Source organism: Sapajus apella, unplaced genomic scaffold, assembly GCF_009761245.1.
Source record: "Sapajus apella isolate SASKATOON/1434 unplaced genomic scaffold, GSC_monkey_1.0 scaffold12, whole genome shotgun sequence".
In the NCBI taxonomy this organism is placed as follows: domain Eukaryota; kingdom Metazoa; phylum Chordata; class Mammalia; order Primates; family Cebidae; genus Sapajus; species Sapajus apella.
This window is the reverse complement of record NW_022436952.1, coordinates 3252988-3260773: the sequence shown is the minus strand read 5'-3', so window position 1 is coordinate 3260773 and position 7786 is coordinate 3252988. Positions and strand designations below refer to the sequence as shown.

At 39.1% G+C, this 7786-nt stretch overlaps 1 long non-coding RNA gene across 1 annotated transcript; it reads left to right on the top strand.

The window, feature by feature from the left end:
• Nucleotides 1-250: 250 nt before the first annotated feature.
• Nucleotides 251-2563, top strand: LOC116552855. The gene is made up of 2 exons (XR_004269533.1): nucleotides 251-531; nucleotides 1084-2563. It is a non-coding gene; the product is annotated as an uncharacterized LOC116552855 (long non-coding RNA).
• The last annotated feature ends 5223 nt before the right edge of the window (nucleotides 2564-7786 follow it).

Sequence of the window (7786 nt, the reverse complement as noted above, 5' to 3'; positions counted from 1 at the left end):
TACCTACCTTTTTTTCCTTTTTCTTTTTCTTTTTTTTGAGATAGAATCTCTCTCTGTCGCCCAGGGTGAAGTGCATTGGCTCAATCTCAGCTCACTACAAACTCTGTCTCCCAGGTTGAGGCGATTCTGCTTCAGCCTCCCAAGTAGTTGAGACTACAGGCATGCACCACCATGCCTGGCTAATTTTTTGTATTTTGTAGAGATGGGGTTTCACCGTGTTGGCCAGGAGCATCTTGATCTCCTAACCTTGTCATCCACCTGCCTTGGCCTCCCAAAGTGCTGGGAATACAGGTGTAAGCCACTGCGCCTGGCCACCACTCCACCTACCTTTTAAGTGCTCTAATTATTTAAAAAAAGTTTATCTTTCTATTTAACTGAATCTGCCACACAGAATATCGCTTTGCTGATGGGGAATCTTTTAGGTATTTGACAAGATTACTCTGCCTTTTCACGTCTTTCATTTTCCAGGTTATGGATCATCAGTTCATTCAACTGTTCCTTAGATGACGTGGTTTTCACTTCCATTATCATGTAAGTTGCCTTTACTTGGATCACTTCTAAATCCATAGGATTAACCTGACCCCTTTTTCTGTTTCTAGTATTAGCTCAAGGAATATTTTTTCAGGAACACCTGCTAACTCTGTTTTATACCATTGCATTTGATCACCAGCACAATGCTAATTCCGAAGATATAACACAGAATTTGTTGTTTTCATATTTAAATTTACAGAAATTATTTAAATTTAATTATTAGCAACATATAACCCCCCGCCCCCACGCCTTGGTTTCGGGGTTTGGTTTCAGGGTGGCTCAGGTGTCTTGAACACATTCGTAATGGAAACTTGATAAACTCCCGTTTTGGGTTCACCCTCTTTTCATGGGCGTGGGGCCAAAGTTTGTCACTTAGATTAGCTAGCTGGCTTGCAAGCTATAATTATCTTCCTCCTCCAATTAAAATCACATTTCTGTATTGCCACATGTAGTTATTGCAAAATCTAGCAATACACCGTGGATTTTTATTTCCCTTTAAGCTGACTTTCCCTGACAGTTCACAGTTTTTCTTCTGTGTTGTTCAACTCTTAGGTGTTGCTGTCATCCCACTGCTGAGCAGGACACAGTCCCCGGTGAAGAGTGATCGGTGGGCACTTTACAATAGTGTTGGTTTTGTTTCCCAGTGTCTCATTTGCTGTATTAGAATGATTAAAACACATTATTATGTTATTATTCCAGATTTGATTAATAGAACTTTGGGTGACTCATATAGTAGAGTCGTACCTATGTGACAGCATAATTGGATCCAAAATGAAAAATTCAATCCACATAGGCTTTTATTTTAAGTTGTACCAGATGACAGGTTTAATTAATAGTTTTCATTGGATTTTAGCCAATCCATTTACCTGAATTTTTCGATCATGTGTTAACAATGTGTAAACCTAATGTTATGTTTCTAAACATCATTTCAACCTACATCTATTTGGCATGCTCAGATTCTGCCAGAAGCTGTGTTAAGTACTAGGGACTTATTTCTGGATGGACAATAATACAAGGCCCAGCCTTTGAGGAGGAATGAGATATACAAATTTGTCTCCTAAAAAGGAAGTGCAGACTACCTGGGTCAAGGAACTTAGGGTTCTTAGCTGATGAAATGAGTACTCGTCTTCTGGGAAGGCACTCCAGAGGGCATGCTCTTTGGTCCTATTCTTGCCGATCCTCTCCCATTTAATACCATACATTGAAATTTTATGTACTTCTCAAGGCTCTGCTCAGATGCCTTTCTGCTGTAAGACTGGTCCTCATACCCTAGCCCGTTTATATTCTCTCCTTCTTCCAAACTTCTATGGCAGGTCACATTATACCTGAAGCAAGGTAAGGTTATTTTCATACCTGACTAGTCTGCTCCCATTTGCTTCCATAGTGCCCAGTCAATATTAGTTTGATTGAGAGAAAACTGTATTATATTTATTTTTAATTTTTATTCCTAACCGCTAGACCACCAAGAAGAGAGAAAAGTATTTTTTTTTTAGATAGAACACCTCTGCTAGTTAGGGAAACAAGTTCTATTTTGATCTAGACTGCCAAGAGTATTACTTTTTCTGACTCAGTATTTTCATGCAAAGCCATTGTTCCATCAGTCATTTTAAGAGAAGTCAGTTTTGTATCTATAGTTAGATGATTGCCTACATACAGAGCACACTTTAATGATGAATTAGAGGATTCCAAGGTTGCCTTTTAAGTGAATATATACAGATACTTTCTTTTCTTATAAATACTGCATAGAAACCAAGTTACTCTATGTTTTGAAAACAACTTCTAGTATTCTTTGGATGTATGGGAAAAAGTCCTCAGGTTAATTTCCTTAAGGAAAAGCATCATAAATTCAAAGACTGCTTGTTGAAACTGAAGATCACTTTCTACTGAGTCACCAGATGTTGAGCAATATGATTTATATCAATATGCCTTGTGAAATTGTCAAGTTAAAGATTGTACATATTAGAGAAGAAAATTTTATGTCCCTGTAGAGTGACAGGTATCTTGAGGTTTTCCTGGAAATATTAATTGAATTCAACAAATATCTCAGTAAAATGCGAACAACTTCTTGATGGATTTTTTAGTCCCAAACAGCTAGCCTAATTCCTTTATTAAGATTTAGGGGGAAGGAAGTAAGTGGAATTCCATTTCATGTGATGCAAGCATATTTGAAATAGAGTAACCAAAACAAATAGATTCAAATGGAATCTATGTAACGCATCCTCTGCCTCCTTTGTGGTGGCCACTGCTCAGCTGCTGTGCCTTGACAAGGTAGAGCTTGTTCGTTCAGTCTTTCCAAAGATAAGTGTTGGAAAATTTGGTAAGAAATCAATAGATAAAAATCCGATGAATATTTCAAGAAAATAATAGAAGAAATATATTGCCACCATTCAGTGTTTGTGCAACAAATGTTTATCGAGTGCTTTCGATGGTACCTAGAGAGTAATAGAGGTGGCCCAGTGCGGTGGCTTATGTGTAATCCCAGCACATTGGGAGACCAAGGTGGACAGATCACTTAATCCCAGCAGAGTAATACAGGCATTATTCCTGCTTTTATTGAATGAATCGTCTAGCATTTGTACATATTTCTTTCTTTTTCCTTTCCTTTTTTTTTTTGAAACAGAGTTTTTTTGCTCTCGTTGCCCAGGCTGGAGTGCAGGGGCACAACCTCCGCCTTCCCATTTCAAGTGATTCTTCTGCCTCAGCCTCCTGAGTAGCTGGGATTACAGTTGCCCCCCACCACACCCGGCTAATTTTTTTGTGTATTTTAGTAGAGACGGGGTTTCCCCATGTTGGCCAGGCTGGTCTTGATCTTCTGACCTCGTGATCCACCCGCCTCAGGCTCCCAAAGTGCTGGGGTTACAGGCGTGAGCCATTGTGTCCGGCTGCATTTGTACATATTCTGTGCACGTAGTCAACAGGTATCGATTGTCTCCTATTCAGTAGGCTATATGTACTGTTTTATGCACTGTACTAGACGGATGCCAGGGCTACAGTGGAGGGCAAAACAGACATGGCCTCTGCCCTTAGGGAGAGTACAGTGGTAGAGACAGACATTTATTTCAATATTCACACAAATAAATGAAGAATTGCAAATTGTGCTAAGAGCTGTGAAGGATAACTACAGTATTCTATGAGAGGGTAGAATAGGAGAACCTGATTTGGTTAATGAGGGGGCATTTGAATTAGGACCTGACTGGTGACTAGGAGTTAGCCTGGCCAAAATGGGGGAGGAGGCTCATTCTAGGTAAAAAGGGAAAGTCTGTGAGAAGCTGCCAGAGTGGGAGGGAGCATCATGTTAGAATTACTTGACTGTAGTAATGCTGTCACTCAGTGTATGTATATCAAAACTTCATATACTGTACACCTTAAATATATCAAAAAATAAACAAGGCCAGTAGGTTTGGTGAAGAGAGAGAGAAGGCACACAACTTGAGAGGGGGAAGAAGGGGCCAGGCCATACCTTGCTGAGTTTTGGCCTTTATTTCAAGGACAATGGGAAGCCTTTGAAGGGTTTTAAGCAATGGAGTGACTAGATCAGCTTTTTTCAAATGATCCCCCCAGCTGTGGTGGAGCGAGTGGAAGGGAGGTGGGTGCAGGTGGAAGCTGTGTGGTCAGCAGGGTGAGAGATATGAATAGTGGCTTGGACGAGGAAGCAAAATGCCAGATATGGCCAGGATATGCTTAGGTACATGTTGAATGAATGAATAAATACATCTAGGGATTCAAGATCATGGAGCTTGACCTAGTTAAAAAGCTACAATTGATGGCTTTTAGACCAACGTTGTTAGAATAATCATTTTTCTTGTATTGTTTGGTTAAAGTTCAATTTGACTAAAATGTAAAAGTAAGTTAAAATAATGCTTTCTTGGCCAGGTGTGGGGGCTCACGCCTGTAATCCCAGCACTTTGGGAGGCCTAGGCGAGTGGATCATGAGGTCAGGAGATCGAGACCATCCTGGCCAATGTGGTGAAACCCCGTCTCTACTAAAAATCCAAAAAAAAAAAAAAAAAAAAAATAGCTGGGCATGGTGGTGCATGCTTGTAGTGCCAGCTACTCAAGAGGCTGAGGCAGGAGAATCGCTTGAACCCAGGAGGTGAAAGTTGCAGTGAACCAAGATCGTGCCACTATACTCCAGCCTGGTGACAAAGCGAGACTCCATCTCAAAATAATAATAATAATGATGATGCTTTCTTATTTGGTGACTTTTTTTTCTGACATAATGAAACAAGTTAAATGACCCATAATGATCCTAAATAGATTTTTAGTTCACAGATAAATTATCATAAAGATATAAGATATTTGGATATATGCGTATAGCAAGTGTTTTATGATACATATTATACATGTTGGGAATGTAGTTTTTATCTGATTAAGTTTTCAGAGTGCCAATGCTTTGGAAAGTGCAGCTAAAATGTCTCCCTCTGGACAAATTGACAAATAATTGTGTAACCTGCTACTTCAGCTTTGTGTCTTCTGTGTTTTAATATTATATTGTCCTTTAACTCCTCAGAAATTATCTCCTCTGTCATGCAACTGTTCCCTGTGTACCCTGCAGGTGACAGATAATCATGATAATGATGACTAAAACTTTCATCAGGTTCTCCTCCCTACTGAGACCTTCCTTTCCCTTGAGCAGTTCTCATCTTCCCGCTGGCCAGCATCCAGTTCTAGCTCCTTCAGCTCTGCAAGCTGTAAAAACACCTTCCAGACTCACAGAGGGGAACTGAGTGAAATTCTCCTAACTTCACATCCCCAGCAGGACTTTTTCTTACCCCCAGCCTCTGAGTAATGACACTGAGAAATGGACTTCATTGTTTTGCTTTCCTGTAACACCACTGCGAGATTCTGATTAGCCTGGATCTAATTCTGCAGTTTTTGTTCCAGGATTATCTCTCTTTATTGGATGCCGATTATATATATTTGTATTTTTTTAATGATAAAATTTTTTGTTATTATTTATCAGCCTACTCAGTCACATATTAGATAAGCTAGTCACGTAGTAGATAAGCTAGGGAACATTAAAATGATCATCCAGAATCGTAAGGCTGTTTAAAATGGGCATCCAGTGAAAACACCATAAAGCACCTTGGGAGGTACTTGTATCCCATGTATAAAATGTAATATACAATGTAAAAACTATATGCAACTTTATCATGTATTTGCCTTTCATTCATAAAAACTGAGGTTATTTTCAATAGACTCTGTAGAGACTTACATATAGTTGGTGCTAAGTAAATGTTTGTTGAAGGAATTGAAGCCCTCCTCACAGAATTGAGAATTCTGGACAGAAATGTAGTTACAATTAAGCTTTAATCAGGCTGCACTTTGACCATGCCCTGTAACCTAAAAATCACATAACCTTAGATACTGACCATTTGCACCCCCATTGTTCCTGTGGATAGGATTTCTAATGTTAGAATCATGAGGCTTTTGTTTAAGAATTGCTTAGGCAGATCCTGAATAACAGTGGAACTGCTAAGGCCAACCAATTTAAAGACTCCCACGGACAAACCAGATGAGCCCGAGAGTACAGTTTCTTCCTCTCCCCGTACGGGGACTTCACCCTGTACTCTTCAACTAATCAGCAATCTCTGCGCTTTGGCTCACTCCAAAACTCTTAAAAACCCTAGCCCCAGAGTCCCCAGGAAGACGGATTTGAGAGGTTCCCCCTTTTCTCCTTGTTTGGCGGACTTACCACTAAACCTCTGTCTCTGTTGCAACCTGGTGCCTCTGGGTATTGACTTGCTGTGAACATCCAGGCAATGAACCTATTATAGTTACAGAATGAATACACAAATAAATGCATATGTGATGCCCCACTGTTATACCTCAACGTGCCAACCGAATGTTGTTAAAAAAATAAAAATTACACTTCAGCATGTCAAAAAAGTATACTTGTGGCTCTGTTTATTTGAAATGTGAAATTGCAGCCCGACGTGATTTCTTTAAAATCCCATGTTGTTTGCAAATGAATGAAATATTTCAAAATGAGTACACTTAGCAGAAACTTGGTAGTGTATATATAACTTCAGGAGATCAGTAAGTGCAAGTCAGTAACTAAAATGACCATATTCTGACCAACCAAGGTCATAGTGACCTGTGTTTACGGTGCTTTAAGGATTTCAAAATGCCAGGCTAATGTGATGATATGTGATCTTATTGTTGTCTTTTTGCACAAGGTGAGTCATCTCAAGTTAAGTAACTTGTTCTGAGTAAGATGATGACTCACTGAGAAAGCCTGAAATACCATCTAAATAGCTTTGATTAGATCCCACTGCTGTCTGTGGACTGTTTTGTCAGGGTGGTTTATTCAGAGGTCTGCTTCTAAATTGTGTATTTGTTCCAAGATTTTGAAGAAAAAGTTGCATTTCATTAAGAATATATACATAGTGAAACAACAGTGACATCTTTTAGCAAGTAAAATTTGCGATGAATTTAATTCTAAAGAAGAGTGGTATGCAGAATTTTTTTTCCTGGAAAGCTTGATGCTCATGTTTTTACAGTCTATGAAGTTAAAATATCTATTCTGAGTTTTGCAAACAATTTATTGCATGTGTGTAAAGCATTGCATTTATTTATAATTCTGATATATTATGCTGATTTGAGAAATAAACCCTAAAATTGTGAATGACAATTCCCGAGTGGTAAAGTTTTTTAAAGTTTATTTTATATGTTCTGTATTGAGTTGTAGAACCCTCCCCCTCAATTTGAGCATGTACATTAATATCAGCAGTTTACACAGGCACTATGGTTTGCACCTGTCATCAGGCATCTGACATTTGACTAAAATGGCAGGAGTCTGAGGTGGGAGAATCACTGGAGCCCAGGAGTTTGAGGCTGCAGTGAACTATTATTGCACCACTGCACTCCAGCCTGGGTGACGGAGCGTGACCCCGTCTCTAAAAAAGCAAATCTTATAGTTCCAAAGTGCTTTATGACTTGTTAAGCTCCTTCACAGATATTGGCTTATTTGATGCTCACAACTTGTGTTAGAGGGAAGAGAAATATTATCCGCCCCCCGCATATGTTGGGTGAGAAAAGTGCACATGTTCTTTTCAAAACTGGAATAGTTTGGGATTGTGCATGAAGGGAAGAAAAAGAGTAAATACGTCCGGGGGAAATATGTAAACCAGTTAATTTCTTTAGTTGTAGAGAGACTTTGTTTTTTTTTTCTTTGCACAATAATAGCAGGTAATATTTAGTGCTTACTATATGCCAAGTGTGAATTGAACCACAGAATTCTCCTAATTATGGT